The sequence below is a fragment of the Nuphar pumila genome, chromosome 7 (assembly GCF_984573655.1).
Source record: "Nuphar pumila chromosome 7, dmNupPumi1.hap1.1, whole genome shotgun sequence".
Classification (NCBI taxonomy): Eukaryota; Viridiplantae; Streptophyta; class Magnoliopsida; order Nymphaeales; family Nymphaeaceae; genus Nuphar; species Nuphar pumila.
The window spans coordinates 33264388-33281612 of NC_143255.1; the positions used below are offsets into that span (position 1 = coordinate 33264388).

The 17225-nt window shown below is 43.9% G+C and overlaps 2 long non-coding RNA genes across 2 annotated transcripts; both read left to right on the top strand.

Annotated features, from left to right (window-relative positions):
* The first annotated feature begins 4498 nt into the window (after nucleotides 1-4498).
* LOC149831827 (uncharacterized) lies at nucleotides 4499-7031 on the top strand. Its single transcript, XR_016433058.1, has 2 exons — nucleotides 4499-4758; nucleotides 6521-7031. It is a non-coding gene; the product is annotated as an uncharacterized LOC149831827 (long non-coding RNA).
* A 7512-nt stretch (nucleotides 7032-14543) lies between these two features.
* On the top strand, nucleotides 14544-15113 carry LOC149831828 (uncharacterized). Its single transcript, XR_016433059.1, has 2 exons — nucleotides 14544-14678; nucleotides 14794-15113. It is a non-coding gene; the product is annotated as an uncharacterized LOC149831828 (long non-coding RNA).
* The last annotated feature ends 2112 nt before the right edge of the window (nucleotides 15114-17225 follow it).

The following is a 17225-nucleotide window of genomic DNA, read 5'->3' on the forward strand; positions in this document are numbered from 1 at the left end:
AGCTCCAAAGGTAACCAAAACTCGGTCCAATTCAGCCTAGAAAGTTGGTCGCGAGGACGACACAACATCTTGTAGCGATGGCAACACGTTTGCACAAAGAGAGATGAAACAGAGACCAATATCCACTATTGTCGCCTTAAGAGAAGCTTTCCAAAGAAGCAAGATGCCTCCAGCAAACCCAACGGCTGGTTTAAAAGCATATGTTGCACCTCTCCATAAGTAAGACGCCACTGATAACGAAATATCTTCCATTTTGGTTTCACAAATTGCAACGATGTCCGGACTTTCATATCTAATCCAGTTTGCTAAAAACAATCGCTTACGAGAGCAATTCATGCCCCTAATATTCCAAATACACATCTTCGTGATAAGAAATCAGGGAGCACCCTAGTGCGCCTTTGCCTAACTGAGCGTCGCACTGAGCTTGATCCATCTTCTTGAAACTAGGCTTGCGAACGGGCCAATGATTTCGCTCTACGAAGGCGATTTGCAACCCTGTCCGCCGATTGTACTCGAGGAACAATCTGATGCTAGATCGAAGAAAGTTGCCCGGGTGAAATTTGCACTCCTAATGCCCGCACAGCCTCGGCGAAGGACATACCCCAAATGATGAACCTGTCCTCGACCCCCTGTGCCCCACACTCCGAACGAAACAAATCTGGGCAAGGTTGTGGATGCACAGGTTGCGAGCAAGATACCTCTGAGACCCCCTGAACAGGTGCTCCGAGAACCTCCACGGGACAACCCCCGTCTTGATCGGGCAGGCAGTCTGTTGAACACAGAAATTGAGTTGGTTGCGACATGCAAGGAGAAATCGAGACCACGCAGGTAAAACCAAAATAATACATCGGGGTAGACCCCATGCAAACCAGGATGCCTTTATGGGGTAGGAATCTCGACAAGATACGACGAGTAGAATCGGTAGAACAAAAGATTCCACGATCATCAAAAAAAGAACGATCCCCGAATCCATCATGGTCGATAGACGCAGCACACCTCTCGGAAGAAAGATTGTGCTGGCGACTCAATAATCGAGGAGGCAAACTAGATGAACGTACGATGGATGTACGAACAGAGCCCAAAAGTTTCTCCATGCAAGTTGACCCACACTCCATCCCGAGAACACACGTTCTCATTAACTCGTTAGGGCGAATGTGACAGCTAGCCGACTGATAAGGACACTTCTCGATGGCTGCTCCGATATACTAGCGAAAGAACTGCGGTGAACGATCGGCCTTGCGGAATGAACATACGGCATCAGAAATCTTCAACGGTACCCAGAGCGATCCGATCTTAACCGCCAAAAATGGAGAGGTGCCTGCCTCCAAAGCACACACTTGCGCCACATCACAGAAAGATACACCAGGTTTACAAGTAGCAGGTACCCGTTGCCTGGCCTGTGGTAAAGTTTTCGACACACGAGACTCACCGGCTAGACAAACAATACGTCGAATTCTCGAACTATCTGAGCCACACCTATGACAAAAAACTCTCGAACGAAAATTGCGATTGGAACACACATTACACCACTAGTCTCCCGGCTTTGCCCGACCCACATCGGCCTGTCGCCTAAGGTTACAGCAAGATGGTTGCCACGTCGGCCTAACCAACTTCCACCCCTCTAGTACATCCTTGTTAGAGCACGGTCGAAAAAAAGGAGCACTGAGCGACCCCTGAATCCCATTGTCTTCAAGAGCTTCTCTACGAAGGGACTTAACAAACCCTCGAACGTCAGCTAAATCAAACGCTCGTCGACGCACGCCGCGGACCAGGAACCCGGCCAATGATGTGAAGAATCCCTGAGACAACCTGAAAGGGACCCTAACGGGAGCCCCCCACTTACGGAGCGACACCGCCAAGGCCCAAGCATTAATCCCATCCGCCAACTCTCGGAGAGCCTCTCTGTTGCGAGAAACCGAACGACGACACGAGATACTCCAAAAACGATTGTGCCCCCATGACTTGTCTCTCATCCTCAGCAAAAAGAGAGAGAGAGAGAGAGACTTACCGTCTCCTTCAACGAGACCTTTACAGGGAAGGTGGAAGGCCAATCTGAAGGCTGGAGACGCGAAACTGCTCCTCCAGGACTAGAACGGGGAGTTCAGCTAGGCTGCGTGTGCGTGGGCTATCTCTGATCTCAGCGACAACCCGTATAGTTTGGGGAGTGCAGACTATGCAGAACGCGGGAGGGACTCAGTTGGCTGAGCTCTGCCACAGATAGTAGGGGTTGTCGCAGATGACTACCGCTGGGGGGCAACGTTGGAGATGGTGAAGGCTGCCGCTGGGGTCGACGGCGGTCGAAAGAGGCTAAAGATGGGCGCTGACGGCGGAGGCCGCAGAAGGCTGCCTGATGTTTGACGATGGAAAAAAATGGCAGACCTCAGACGCTGACGATGGCTCAACGGCCAGATTTTTCCGATTCCGAGGGAGAGAGCGTTGGTGAGAGGCGCCGGTCGGAGAGAGGGGCAGGTCACGGAGGACGCCTGCCGAAGAGAGGAGCAGGTCACAGAAAATGCCGGCGGAGGAGAGGCAGGAAACTCAGGAGCGGGCGAAGGGTTGAGACCGCAGAGAGCGAAGGCAAAGAGGAGCCTTCCAGAGCTATGGAGCTCAGATCAGAGAGAGAGAGAGAGAGCCGATTGGAGGGGAAGGCCGACGACAACAATGGGGGTGCGACAATGGCAGTTGTTGCGATTGTGGAAAAACAAAAGGGGGGGGGGGTTACAGTGGCCGATGGTGAGGCTCGGGTAGTGGCTCTTGCAATCAGGTAGGTGGTGGGTGTTGAAGGCCAGGGAAGATTCAGGCGACTGGCATGACAGAAGGCATTAGAGAACTGGTCGGACCAAAAGACGTCGCTCTCCTCGAGCTTGAGAGCAGAGGAGTCAGGGTCGGGTTGCTTCAATAGCCGAGGAAGCGAATGGCGGAGAAGACAGGGTCGGGTTGCTTCAATAGCCCAAGGAAGCGAAGGCGGAGGAGTCGGGTTCGCCGGAGAGCCAGTCCGAGAGATAGAGATTCAAAAGAGCCCTGGTGAGACTGGTGGACGGCGGGAGTGGGAGGGGATCTGGAGAATCGACGGCGTGGTGGTGGTGCTCGACGTCTCAGGGGAAGAACAGGCGACAGCGTGGTGGTGCTTGACGTCTCAGGCAGCAGCGTGAGGAAGGAGAAGGTAAGCTCAAAAACGGAGGACCGAACCAGGGCTTTGGGATGAGAGAGAGAGAGAGAGCAGCTCGTGTTCTTTTTAGTGTTCACTCAAAATTGAGAACATATATAATATAATTATTTAAAGAGAGAGGGAGAGATAAACGTACGAGGCTATTCTTGTCCACAGAATAAATTCACAGAGCAAAAATTTTCTAGTTGTTCAAAGTTGTAGAAAGTGAGACGAGATGCACCCTTAAATAGGGAATTGTAGGAAAAAGCATCGACCAAGAGAGAGGGGAAACGTGCTCCAGTTTCGGGCAGATGCGTAAATTTTTTCCCAACAATCAAACTCAGTCAGAGCCTACAACCAAAACCAAAACAACACCTAAAAAAACCAATAAAACCACAAGATCCATCCATACCCCCCCCCCCCAAAAAAAAAAAAGAAAAAAAAAAAGAAAAGAAGAGAAAAGAAATGGGAAAAAAAAGAGATGAATAAAATCTGGTGCAGAAAAGCCCATTTCAATCCTCTTTTTCTTAATCCCCGAATCTCGTGGGAAAGAAAACCCCACGAATCTCTCTCTCTCTCTCACTCACTCTAATTCTTTTTTCCTTTTCTTTCATTTGTTTTTAAAAAGATTTTTGTAGCTCCCCCATTTGTTTTCTTCCTCGATTCTCATTTGTTGACCTTTTTTTTGTCATATGGCTCTAGAGATAAAAGAAAGAGAGAACCGGATGAGTACACATCAAAATAAAACTCTCTTTAGTCTCATTTTGTGTCTCTATTTTTATTCTGTTTTTTGGCATCCCGTCGAATGCATCCATCCTAAGAAAAATATTGATGATGGATGATGATGATGATGGTAGATTTTAATTATTTTTTAATGTACTCTCTCACCTTTGTGTTTATATCTTGAGTGGATGATTTTCTTGTGGGGTTGTCGAGAGTCTTAGGGTTTACTTTTTGGAAAAAAAAAAGAACAGTGACTTGTGGGGATAATGAACAGCTAGTGTGAGATGAGCGTGGGATAATAGATAGAGTGGCATGTTGTTCCTTGTCTTATTGAATCAATAGGTCTGGCTTTTGTCGTTATGGAGGCAAAGAAGGCGAGTATCACACGAGATGTGGGGACTGACGTTGATGGACGAAGGAGGTAAACGTGAAGGTATGAGTTCTTTGGTACAATAAGGGTACGTTTGATGAGCCATTCTCAGCGTGATTCAGACGAAAATTACACTAAGAACGGCGATTTTCAACAAACGTTGGACGCGGCGGACGACCTTCTGCGCGTCCGCCGCGTCCATTAACCCTTGTTATTTTCGTTCCACCCTCCCCCCTGTTACAAAAGTAACAGGAACGAAGAGAACGAAGTTTTCTCGACGGGCGCGCCTCTATCGCCCGATGCACTCTCTCCCTGTGACTCGCTGGACGGGATTTCCTCCTCTTCACTCTGAGCGATGGCGATGACGATGGCGTTGCTTAACCCTAACGCTGCGTGCGGTGGTCCGGCGACGGAGGCGGCGTGAAGATGACGACTGGCGATGGCTTACGACGTGATGGAGGCCTCCTCTCCTCGCCCACCGCCCTCTCCGACTCTCCCTGGAAACCCTTCGTTATTGGTAAAAAAAACCTAACTCTCCCCTCTCTCTATCTCTTTCTCTATGTGGTTCTTGTTCGTCGCCTCCTCGTCGTCGGACGGTGAGGATTTGGGATCTCTGGTGGATACATCTATTTGCATCACGAAATCGTGTGTGAGTGTGTGGGCTCATGTTGCTGTCTCCCCTCTCTCATCTCATCCCTCATATGGAAAACTCTTTCTCTCTCTCTCTCCGCCTATGTGACAGGACTTCCACGGTGGTAAGAATGAGAATTCCTCTTTGGAATTGCTGCAATCTCGCAGGAATCTCCATCGTTTCTTGCTGTTTTCCAAAATACAGATGTTGTTTTCGTGAGATTTGGCGATCTCGCTTTTCTCCACAAAAGAGGTCTGGTGTATGTATTCTTCTTGAACTAGGGTTACCCTATGCACGATCTGCTTGGATCTAAGATACTACCTGTAGATTTTTCGCTTTCTGGTGTTCGGATATGTGAATCGTGATGAATGGAGTTGAATCTCATGAACTGTGGAGTCTTTTTGCCGGTTTATGACTTGATTTGAGGAGATCTAGTTGAGGAGTTTTCTCTTTGAGTGTGGATTCATAAGTATTTGTGCTCAGTTTTTTATTCACTATAAATGAAGATTTGGATGGTCATTTTTTCCCCATATATGATTGAGTTTCAGTGTTTGTAATGAAAATATTTGCTTTTCATGTTAATTGGTGCTAGATATTTCTGGATCTTGGTGTGAATTTAGATATGGTCATGTTTGTGCAGTTCCTAGCATATGATCCGTACGGGTTTTGATGGATTTAAAGTTTGGTTATTGTGTTTCGTTGCTGATGATGTTAACACTTTGTCAATAAATTGATGGACATAGTCATTTTTTTCTCCTTTTTAGTGGGCAATCTTGTTTGATTTGTAGTTTTAGTTGGCGATCCTTTCTTTATGAAAAATCTTCGTGTTTCTCTAAACCATTATATCTAGTGGCATTTTCAGATTTCAATCGAAAATCTCACTGAATAATCATGCACTTTTCTCTCTTTGTCTCTCTCATATAGAAAAGAAATTCAAACACTTGGAATCAAGGAAAATTTTATAGTTTCAGGGAATACTGTTTGTGGTTCTCACATTTTTCTAATATCTTACATCGTGCTTGTTTTTTAGTTTGATTCATATTATGCTAGTGTTTATGGTGAAAAGTTTTGAACTTTATGATAATCTTTTCTTTTCTTTTTTCTCCTTTTGATTGTTTTTGATGGTCATATTTTCCTTTTTAATGCATTCACAGAGAGGAGGGTGACTCTGGTTTAATTGAATATTGATGAAGAATATATATCAAGTTGATAAGTTTTTTCCTTAAGGAGTACGAGACTCACTTTGAGTTCTCCAAAATAGTGGTGTGGTGTTTTTGTATGAAATTTTACTTCTGGTTCAACAGACAAGTTAAAAGTCATAGGAATTAGATTGGCTCAGAATATTCGGAAATACATGTACAGTTTGGTGGGACTTGCCTTAGTTTATGAATATTGGTGAATCAGTTTTTGATCCATATTTTCATTCGGGTTGTTTGGATTTTTTGTTTTGTATTGTGCTTGACTACAATACAGGGATGCCTAGACTCAAATACCTTGTTTTAGATATATTTGCTGTGAGAACATCATGATATACAATTTAGATGTTATAGTTTGTATATTCATTTGCTCAACTTCGCATCTTTGTGGATTTCTTAAGGATCTTGATACTTTTCCCTTTTTAATGGAGACCCTTGTTCTTTTGGTTCAGACATGTCAGTCAACATGAGACTAGGAACCAGAATCTAATAAATTGCCGAAGTTCTGAGTATGCAGCAGGCATACTTCCTTCTCCATTTGCATTCATTAATGGAACTTTTGGTGCGGAACATGCCAGATATGGTGAGGCAGAAGCACCATACACTTGTACTCTAACCCGTGCAAGCGATGGAACATATAGGAATGGAATAGCGAACAACAGAATGTCCAGAGTCTAATTACAATTGAATTTAAAAGCTGGCATAACAACACTCAGTGACACTGAGTTTTTCCCTGCTTCACCAAGTTCAGAGTGCTGGGTTGGGCCAACATACTCTAACTCTCCACCTCCAAGCTCACTGCCTATGCTGAAATTTTCTCTGCAAGAGAAGCAGAGCATCTCGCCCAAGTTGCAAAGTCGAGACTAGATATTTCGAAGAAGTTTGTTTTGACACCACATTCAATGTAAACAATTTGACTATGCTGTTTTTCTATTGCTTGCTCTAATTGATGTTGTTTGCTTCTGTTTTTCTAAATGGCTACAGGAGATTGCCTATATGAGCAAGCTCTACCACCCGAATATCGGGAACCTTATAGTTATAGGGGAATATCATAAAGGATGACCAAAGGCTTCTAGTTTATGAATTCATGGAAAATGAGAGTTTGGACAATCATTTGTTTGAATGTATGATACAATGCATATTTAAGAACTTGCCATTATTCTGTGCTTTCCCCGCTTGTTTCTGAAATGAACTTTCAGGCTTGAAGCATTCAAACTTGGCATTCTTGTGGCAAACCAAGTTGAACCGAGTTTGAGCTTATAATGAGCCCAAGTTAAACAATCCACGATCAAACTGGCTTTTTTACAGAAAAAATATATTATTTGTACAAAAAATACAGTTTTCAGAGCTGGAAGCAATCAAATTTTCTCTCTAAATCTACCGCTTGGAAGCCAAATACTTCAATCATGTTGCACACTTCATTATTTGATGTAGCCTAAAATATATTTATTGCTATTACGTTTTTAACAAGCCTATATGAAGCCAAGCTCGACACCAATTATTCATATTTGGCTTGCCAAGCTCTTTATGAGCGGAGCCACAAGTGAATCGCCTCATCGTCAGCCATAATACCTTTTATAGCACATACTGGTAACAATAATGGGCAACCTCCGCAGATAGTACTGTCCTATGTGAGTGCCTTGTTCAAGTAATTCTTGATTTACAACCTCCACTAATGCTTGAGCATTGTCAGCAATTCTTGCCAACCATAAACATTTCAGAAACCATAGCCAGATGACTCGCTTCCTTTACCTAAATGCTATATGAAGGCCCAAGAGTAAGCACTCAACTATTCAGTTCAAGCGCAAAGTCAGTGAGCAGCACCTGGTGATGGAAATGATTTGAGTAATGCTTTTAGTTATTCAAAATTTCCTCCTTGACAGAGGTGCCAAAATTAAACTTACCATTTGTTCATCTCAAGTCCATCCATCAACAAACATGGTTAGGTCATCCAGTGAGCGCAAGCCAAAATTATGATTTTAGATATAATTTCCTAATTGGATCCTTCCTGGGGCAAAAACCTATAATAAACTTGTTCAAACATTTAAAATGGTGGACAGATCGGGTCATACAATCCAAAATGAAGTAATTCGATCCATTATCATGACTGTCCAAGTTGTTCGCACATTCTCATCAAACAATGGACATTTGAAACATAACATTTAAGTACAGTCTAAACAAACATTGTACTTGGAACAATTGTTACGGAACGAACAGAACCAATGCTCTGTTCCATTCTTTTTGTTTATTTCGTCCAACCCTGGACAAGCCATCAAACATACCCTAAGGGCATGTTTGATGGTTTGTTCAGGATTGGACGAAATAAACAAAAAGGACAGAATAAGACATTGGTTTTGTTCGTTCTATAACAATTGTACCAAGGCCAATGTTTGTTTGAACCGTACTAGGATTATGTGTTCTAGGTGTTCATTGTTTAATGATGATGGCCACCACCTCTCTTTATCGATCCACTACCAATGCTAATCACCCCAAAACCCGTCATTCTCGTCTTTCTTTTCCCTGCTTAAATGATTTATGAAAGATGTGTGATAGAAAGAAATCGTTTTTAGATAGCAGACACAGCTTCAATAAATTGGTCAAGAAATTTCTCAAAATGAGAGATCTAAGGTGAGAAAAATCGATCCACTCCAAATCGAGCATCGCATACAAATTTGTGGCTCGCTGGAAAACTCAGACCAGTGGTGTGACAACTAATATAGGAAAATCATTTGGTTTTTTCAAGCGAGTAATGCAAAAATTCATGTAGGTTTAAAGACGATTTTTCAACCACCACAAGCAATCAAATACCTCGTTTGAATTGGGTTTTCAAAGAAAACATTGGATTTTCAAAGAAAACATTAGATTTTCAAGTTGTCGGTGTCAAAGAACCCATCGAAAAAATGGTTTTTTTGAAAAAGTTAAGATTCCCCAAATGAAGTTCAAAATCGGGTTTTCTAGCTTAAGGAATACACCTCTTTTCTTATAAGAAAAACCCAAGAAAATCTCGGTTGAACAAATCTTAAACGGTGTTCGTCTCCAGCACGATTAGGTTCACGGACTCGTCGGTGGTGGAGCTGAGGGTGATGTAACACCTCGAACTGGGACCTCAGGAGTCCGAGTTCGGTTGGTATTACTTCCCAGAGGGAAGAGTGCAAAGCTTACACAGAGAAAAACGTGGCTAAAAAAAAAAGTTTTCATTTTATTTCCATAATCAACTTTTTCTTACAGTGTTCATCATTCATAACAGAAGAAAAGCAATTACATTATTTTCAATGACAAAGAAAGTAAAATATACTGATGCCCTGCTGAAGACTGAAAAAAAGCTGCTCACAAGCGACTGATCTAATGACTGAAACCTACAGTTGTAATTAAACAAGAATGTGGGTGAGTCTACAACCCAGTAAGAAACAATTATAAGTAAATAAACAAACAATGTACAACTGTAGTGGGCTCTAAGCCCCTAGTCTTATTTTAATTCTTGATACACCACACATGTTTGTATATTTTAACTTCCCCCATTATCATTCTCAAATACTCTCTCTCTTTCTCTCAACTATCAATAGGTTGGCTATACCGGTAATAGTCATTTATGAGCGTAGCACCCTGTAGAACACCTCAATTCTACATGTTGGCCAAACAATGAACCATACACTCCCAGTGGTCCCTGGACCACTAGGCACTGCAGTGCACCATCACGGGAACCCCACCGGTAGCTAGCCGGGAGGTCAAGCTCTCAATCTCGGCATGGTTCATGGTACATCCTAAACATGATGGTTATCAACCATCTATGGTCCTCCAAAGTCCCAAACTAGTGTGAGTGAAATCCTAAGTCATAACTAAGTTCACAACTTGAACAATTTTCTCAAATTCAAAGTTCACTCGTTCCCTCACGAGTGGCGTCATGACTAATCATAACAATCTCATTCTTAATCTCATGATGACGTTAGGACTCACACCGCTCTCAATTAGCACGCAATGATGTAGTGACTCTACATCATTAAATCATCGGCGACCCACTCTCCATGGTGGCTGCACTCTGGCCGTGAACCAGGTAGCCCTTACCAAAGGTCGCCACTTCCGGGATTTAAGGGGTATTGCATGCTGAACTCTATATATCCATTCATACTACATGAATGAACTAAATGAGACTCTAATCTAAACTTAATCTCATCACAATGCATGATATTAATGATCAATTAGACATGCAAATCTTAAACACAATCGCCTTCTATCATGCATGACATATTAAAACTCACATGCATATCACAATAAACATGTATTTAAATTAACTCATGATGTCAAGCATGAAATTTATGCATGTCATGGTCTCATTCAAAGCTATCATGCTAATCGCATAAAATTTATAGCACTACGATAACAAGCAACGTGAAAAAAGGTTTATTTACATCTAAAGTTACTTATAATATCCCTTACCTCAATTGCGGACACTGTGATCTCTCCGAAATCAAGCCTCACGAAGCTCTAACAATGGGATCTGGTCATTAAAGCAATATACTTGAATCAGTTCACAAACCTCTTACCAAATTATTCAAGAAACCACGGTTTCTGCATTATTAATTTGATTGAATTTCATAGACCAATGGATTCCCCTCTTCAATACGAATCCAACGCACCAAACCTCACTCGATTTCGAGTGCGATATGTCCATTTTACTGAAATTGATCTCAAGTATCTAAATGGATCTCTTGGTACATTTCGGATTTTGGGGCAATTCGAGACTATTTTATGATCCCACTCTGATCTGGATCCAAACCTTATCTGTTTGGATTCAGATCCATTATATAACTGGATCCAAAACGGTTTGACTGGATCCAAAAAAGTCTGATTGGATCCGAACCAGATTCATTCTATTCTGACTGGATCCAGGACAGATGACTGGATCTGGACCTGCTTGACTGAATCCTGGACAGTCTGATTGGATCCAGATCTGCCTGACTGGATTCAGGATAATCTAATTGGGTCCATACTTGTCTGACTGGGTCCAAATCCGAGACTGATCCAGTCAGATCTGGACCCGGTTAATCTGGATTTGAGACAGGTCCAGATTGAACTGGGTCCGAACTGAAAACCCAGATCCAGACCTGAATGGTTCAGTTTGGACCTTGGTTCAACCGGGTCGGTTCAGACCCGATTCGGTCTGAACTGGTTCGACCTGAACCAGAAATAACCAACCCGGTTCGGCTTGAACCGGTTCGATCCAAACCGGTTCACCCAAATCACATGACCTGGTTCGGTCTGGGTGCAACTCGGACCAACCCGGTTCGGTCTGGGTCGCACCCAGGCCGAACCAGACTTTTTTTTTTTTTAAAAGCACTCGGTCTGGGCGCGACCCAAACCGGTGGGCTCGGTCGGGGTCGCACCTAGACCAACCCGGTTCGGTCTGGGTGCCCGGACCGAACAGGTCCCCTCTTTTAAAAACCCGAAAGGGGCTTTGCCCCTTTCGATTACACAGAGGGGCAGCCACCGGCCTCCCCTCCCCTCTGAAACCACGGGGCCATCGGCCGGCGGCCGATGCCGGTCTCCCCCTGCCGACAGGGAGATCAACCACCGGCGTCGGCCGGCTGGCCGATCCCCTCTCTTCTCTCTCTCTCTCTCTTTCCCCCACTCTCTGTTTTTTTTTTCCGTTACTTGTAACTCGCCGGCAGTAATGGCTGCCGGCCCACCCCCCCGAGCTCGGATCAAAAGAGAAGAACAAAGAAGAAGATGGGGGAAGGTGGGCTTACCTCGTTGTCGTCGCCGCCGTTGCCGTCGTCGCAGGTAAGACTCTCTTTCTCTCTCTCTTGATTTCTCTCGATGCAGGGTGCGGAAGGGAGGACCTGCGTGAGGGTTGCAGGGTGAGGGGCTGAGGATAACCTCGCCCCCCCCCCCCCCCTTCCGCGGATTATGGGGGGTGAGGTTTATCCTCACCCCTTCTCGTTACGCGGTTTCCCCTTTGGGGAAACCGTTTCTTTTTTTTTCTTTTAAAATTTTTGATGCTTATCCCCTCCGACGACTTTGCCGGAGGGGGGCTTTACAGGTGAGTAGCGGTGCCGACCACCTGCTGATGATAAAGGAGGACAAGGGCTCTCTTAATGTCTCTCCTAACCCATCTTCGGCACCACCACCCCTCTCTCCTAGTCGTCGAGATCTTGCCGTCCTCGCTTCCCCCTCAATCGGCCATCGATGCACTGGAGAGAGACACCACCTGTCGATGTTTTTTTTTTGTCACGAGACGTGCCATCAAACATACCCTGAATGCTGCCGAAGGGAGCTCTGGACGTGGAGGAAGGGGCCGAGAGGCATCGACGGGGCAATGAAGACACCGTGGCCAACGACAGACGAAGAGGAGGAGCCACCCATTGTACTGCGGAAGGGATGCCCCCTCTTGGTGCCGAAGATAGTGGTGCTGCCACTCGCCGCTCCGACGGAGCCCTTGCACACAGAGAGAGACACATTGATGGGCGTGGTGCGCCCGTCGATGCATTTTTTTTATAGTTTTTGTTCCTTTCGTTCCTGTTTTTTTTTAACATGGGGGAAGTAGATTGAAAATTACATATGATTATGGACGTGGCGAACGCGGAGAACGCCGTCTGTCGCGTCCAACGTTTGTCTGATTTCGTTGTTCCTAACGGGATTTCCGTCCGATTCCCGCTGGGAACGGTGCATCAAACATGTGTTAGGTGTAAGAAGGATGGTAGAGAGAATTCAAAGGAGAAACTGGGCTGTTTTGAAAGAAGTGGTCTTGATAAGGTGGAATAGTCCCACATTGCTTGTGCTTGAGTTTTCTGTGGGATTTATAAGCCACTTGAGAACTCATACACTTGTTCTTGAGAACAATAGAGTGGGATGACCACCACACACACGCGCGCGCGCCCGCCCGCCGTGTCGTGTCGTGCCGAGCCGAGCCGAGCCGGGTCGGGCCGGGCTCGGGTTCGGGTTCGGGTAATTGGCCCTTTAGGGCCATATCCAATCAAGACAAGTATCTTTTTACCCAAAGTTTCTTTGGATTTGGATTCGGTAACGGGTTATGGGAATGGATAACGGGTCACAACTCCTCGTATTTCGTGCTCGTTATGACGCTTCGGATTCCGTAACGGGTCTCGATCTTTCGAAGACCGTTAACGGATCACGTCCCCTCGGATTCCGTAACGGGCTCCTTCCACGTTTCATAACCGTTCGTGGGTTATAAAAGCGTGGTCAGGGGTGGGGTTACGGAGAGACTGAGACAGACGATTTCTGAAGAAGCATTCTGCGATTTCCCATCTCTCTCTTTTTTTCCTGTGAGTTATCCCGAAAGGGGTTGTTCTGCAACTGTGGTTCGAAGAGGTTGTTTTCGAAGGACGATCCGCCGGAGTGCACCGTTCGGTTCGTCGTGGCTATTGTATCCTGGGGGAAGGACGCCGGACCCTGATCTGCACAGTATGTGGGGGCGAATCTTCTCTAAGGGGAGTACTTTCGTACGCCTTAGCCTGCTGCATATTCTAAACATGTGCATGTTGTTTTCTTTATGTTCTGTGCCTGTATTTGTTTATATGCTGACGTCTGGATTTTGGTCTGATGCGGAAAATGCCATGCTTGCTCCCTGTTACTGTTTCGGTCGTCTGTTAATCATGTTCTTTACACTGTTGTATTTCTTGATTTATTTCGTGTTTTATATCATGATGACGATTGTGAAACTGTGTGATCTGAAATATGATCCAACAGTCTTAGAGAAGATTCTAAGTATGTCGACTTTTTCTGCGTTTGTACCAAAAGTGGACATGTCTGGTATGCCGGAAAAGTTTGCCGGGCAGAATTTCAAGCGTTGGCAGCAACGCATGAAGATCTGGTTCACTACGATAGGGCTGTTGAATGTTCTGGAAATCGACTGCCCTTCGATGTCTGATACGAACCCTGACCCTGCTCAGTCACTGCGGCTGTAGAGTGGAAAGAAAATGACAGTATATGTCATGGTTGCATACTGTTGGCTCTGTCCAACACATTGTTCGATGTGTACTGTTCTTCGTCTACCACTGCTAAGGGTTTGTGGGATCAACTTGACAAGAAGTACAATACCGAAGACCAAGGTCTTGAAAAGTACTCTGTTGCCAAGTTTCTGAAATATCAGATGGTAGAAGGCAAGTCGGTCACTGAGCAAGCACACGAGTTTCTGCTACTGCTCCATAGTTTGGCTGAGGCTGAAATGAAACTTCCTGAGAAGTTTCAGGTTATGACCATCGTAGAGAAATTTCCTAAGTCTTAGGTAGACTTTGGTATGTCTCTTAAGCACCGTAGAGGAAAAATTTCTCTAGATGATCTTATGGTAGCCATTGCCATTGAAGAGGAGCATAGGAGCCAGAAACAGATCGTAATGTCAACTGAACCGCCTAAGGTGAACATGATGACCGGAGCTTTTAAGGGCAAGGGACAAAAACCAAAATCTGCAATGAAAAACCAGTTTAAACCTAAGACCAAAATCCAGGAAAAGGCAAAGAACAAACCTTGCTGGAACTGTGGGCAGGTTGGGCACTGGGCTAAGGAATGTCCTTCCAAGAAAGCCAAAGCTCATGGGACCACAGAAGGAACGCCTCAAGTCAACATGGTGACTGAGGTCGTTGGGACCAGTACTGGGTATGTTTCTATTAACCCACAAATCTATCACGTTTATGAGCCAACTGAGTGGCTGGTTGACACTGGGGCTAATGTGCACGTCTGTGCTGATAAGTCTGTCTTTGTCTCATACCAGGCTGCTGCAGGCAGATCCGTGACTATGGGCAATTCAACGGCTGCAAAGGTGTTAGGGATTGGACGCGTGGATCTGAAGTTTCCTTCAGGACGAGTTCTATCTTTACACAGAGTGCATCATGTGCCTGTAGTTAGAAGGAACATTCTAAGTGGTTCATGTCTTGTTAGAGAGGGTTATGAATTTAACTTTAAATGTAATAAAGTTGTTATTTTACATTCTGGAACTTTTATTGGCAAGGGGTATTTAGATGATGGTTTATTCAAACTTCGTGTTGAACATGTTTGCAGTGATAAATTAGAAAATGATGTTTCTTTTGATTCATTGTCTAATGTTGCTTATAACATAGAATCATCTGATTTATGGCATAACAGATTAGGTCATGTGAATTTCAATTCTGTGAAACGCATGATGAACTTGAAAATGATTCCTGAGCATTCCATTGATAAAACTAAAAAATGTGAAATTTGTGTGCAAGCAAAACAATGTAGGAAACCATTCCATACGATTGTTAGAGATTCTGAAATATTGGATCTGGTGCATACAGATATCTGTGAGTTTAATGGAGTGTTAACTAGAAATCATAAAAAGTATTTTATCACTTTTATAGATGATTGCACTAAATACTGTTACGTGTATCTGCTAAAATCAAAAGATGAAGCTTTTAATAAGTTTCTTAACTTTAAGAATGAAGCAGAAACACAAACTGGTAGAAAACTTAAAAGATTGAGGTCTGATAGAGGAGGAGAATATACTTCTAATAAACTCGATGAATATTGCAAATCTGTTGGAATAGTTCATGAGTTTACTGCTCCATATTCTCCTCAATTCAATGGGATTGCAGAAAGAAAGAATAGAACCCTAACTGACATGATAAATACTCTACTTGGGAGTTCTGGATTACCTACCTATATGTGGGGGGATGCTCTGAATACGGCTTGCCATATTCTGAATAGAGTACCTCAGAAGCATAAGGATAGTAGCCCTTTCGAACTCTGGAGAAATAGGAAAGCTAGCTTAAAATACCTTAAAGTGTGGGGGTGCCTTGCTAAGGTACTTGTCCCAGAGCACAATAGGAAGAAGCTGGGTCCTAAAACAGTAGATGCTGTCTTTTTGGGTTATGTAGAGAACAGCTATGCCTACAAGTTCTTAGTAATTAAGTCTGAGATATCTGGCATAGATGTTAACTCTATTGTAGAGCTTCGAGAAGCTACATTCTTTGAGGATGTATTTCCCATGAAAGTTGGTGTACTTCAGAATCTGTCTTCTGTAGATATACCTTCAACTTCTGGTTCCATTCCCGAACATGTGGAAAGGATGACAGATGTGGGGGTAGAACCATCTTGTTCCCATCCTAGACCCGATGAGTCTGAGGAAGTGGTTGAACCTAGAAGGAGCAAGAGACCAAGGATTACCAAGGATTTGGGAAGTGACTTTATCACTTACCTTATCGAAGATGATCCTCCCACTTTCCGAGATGCAATGGCTTCACCTGAAGCAAAGCATTGGAAAGATGCCATCAAGAGTGAAATGGATTCCATTATCTCTAATGGTACTTGGGAACTGGTTGACCTCCCTCGTGGTAGTTCCACAATTGGGTGCAAATGGATCTTTAAGAAGAAGTTGAAACCAGATGGATCCATTGACAAGTACAAGGCGAGACTGGTTGCCAAGGGGTTCAAACAAAAGGAGGGAATAGACTATTTCGATACCTATTCTCTGGTTACCCGGATGACCACTATTAGAGTGCTTATTGCACTGGCTTCCATTTATGATCTCTCGGTCCATCAAATGGACGTGAAGACCGCTTTCTTGCATGGCGATCTTGAAGAAGAGATCTATATGGATCAACCTGAGGGTTATGTGGCTCCTGGTAATGAAGATAAAGTTTGTAGACTTGTTAAGTCATTATATGGACTAAAACAAGCCCCTAAACAATGGCATGAGAAGTTTGATAATATTATATTATCATTTGGCTTTGTTGTCAATGAATCTGATAAGTGTGTTTATTGTAAAGTTAAAAGTGATGGTTGTATTATTTTATGCCTGTATGTAGATGATATTCTACTGTTTGGTTCCAATATGGGAATTGTTAATGAGACAAAGTCGTTTCTTAGTAGTAAGTTTGATATGAAGGATATGGGTGTTACAAGCGTGATCTTAGGCTTAAAGCTGACTCGTTCAGCTGAAGGGTTAACCATTTCACAATCTCACTTTGTCGAGAAAGTACTTGTGAAATTTGGTTATAACCAAGGGAGATCTGTAGCAACTCCACATGACCCTTCTATCCCTCTTCATAAGAATACGACTGGTGTTCCTGTGTCTCAATTGAGGTATTCTCAGATTATTGGAAGTTTGATGTATCTTGCAAATTGCACGAGACCGGATATTTCGTTCTCTGTGACAAAATTAAGTAGATACACAAGTTGTCCAAA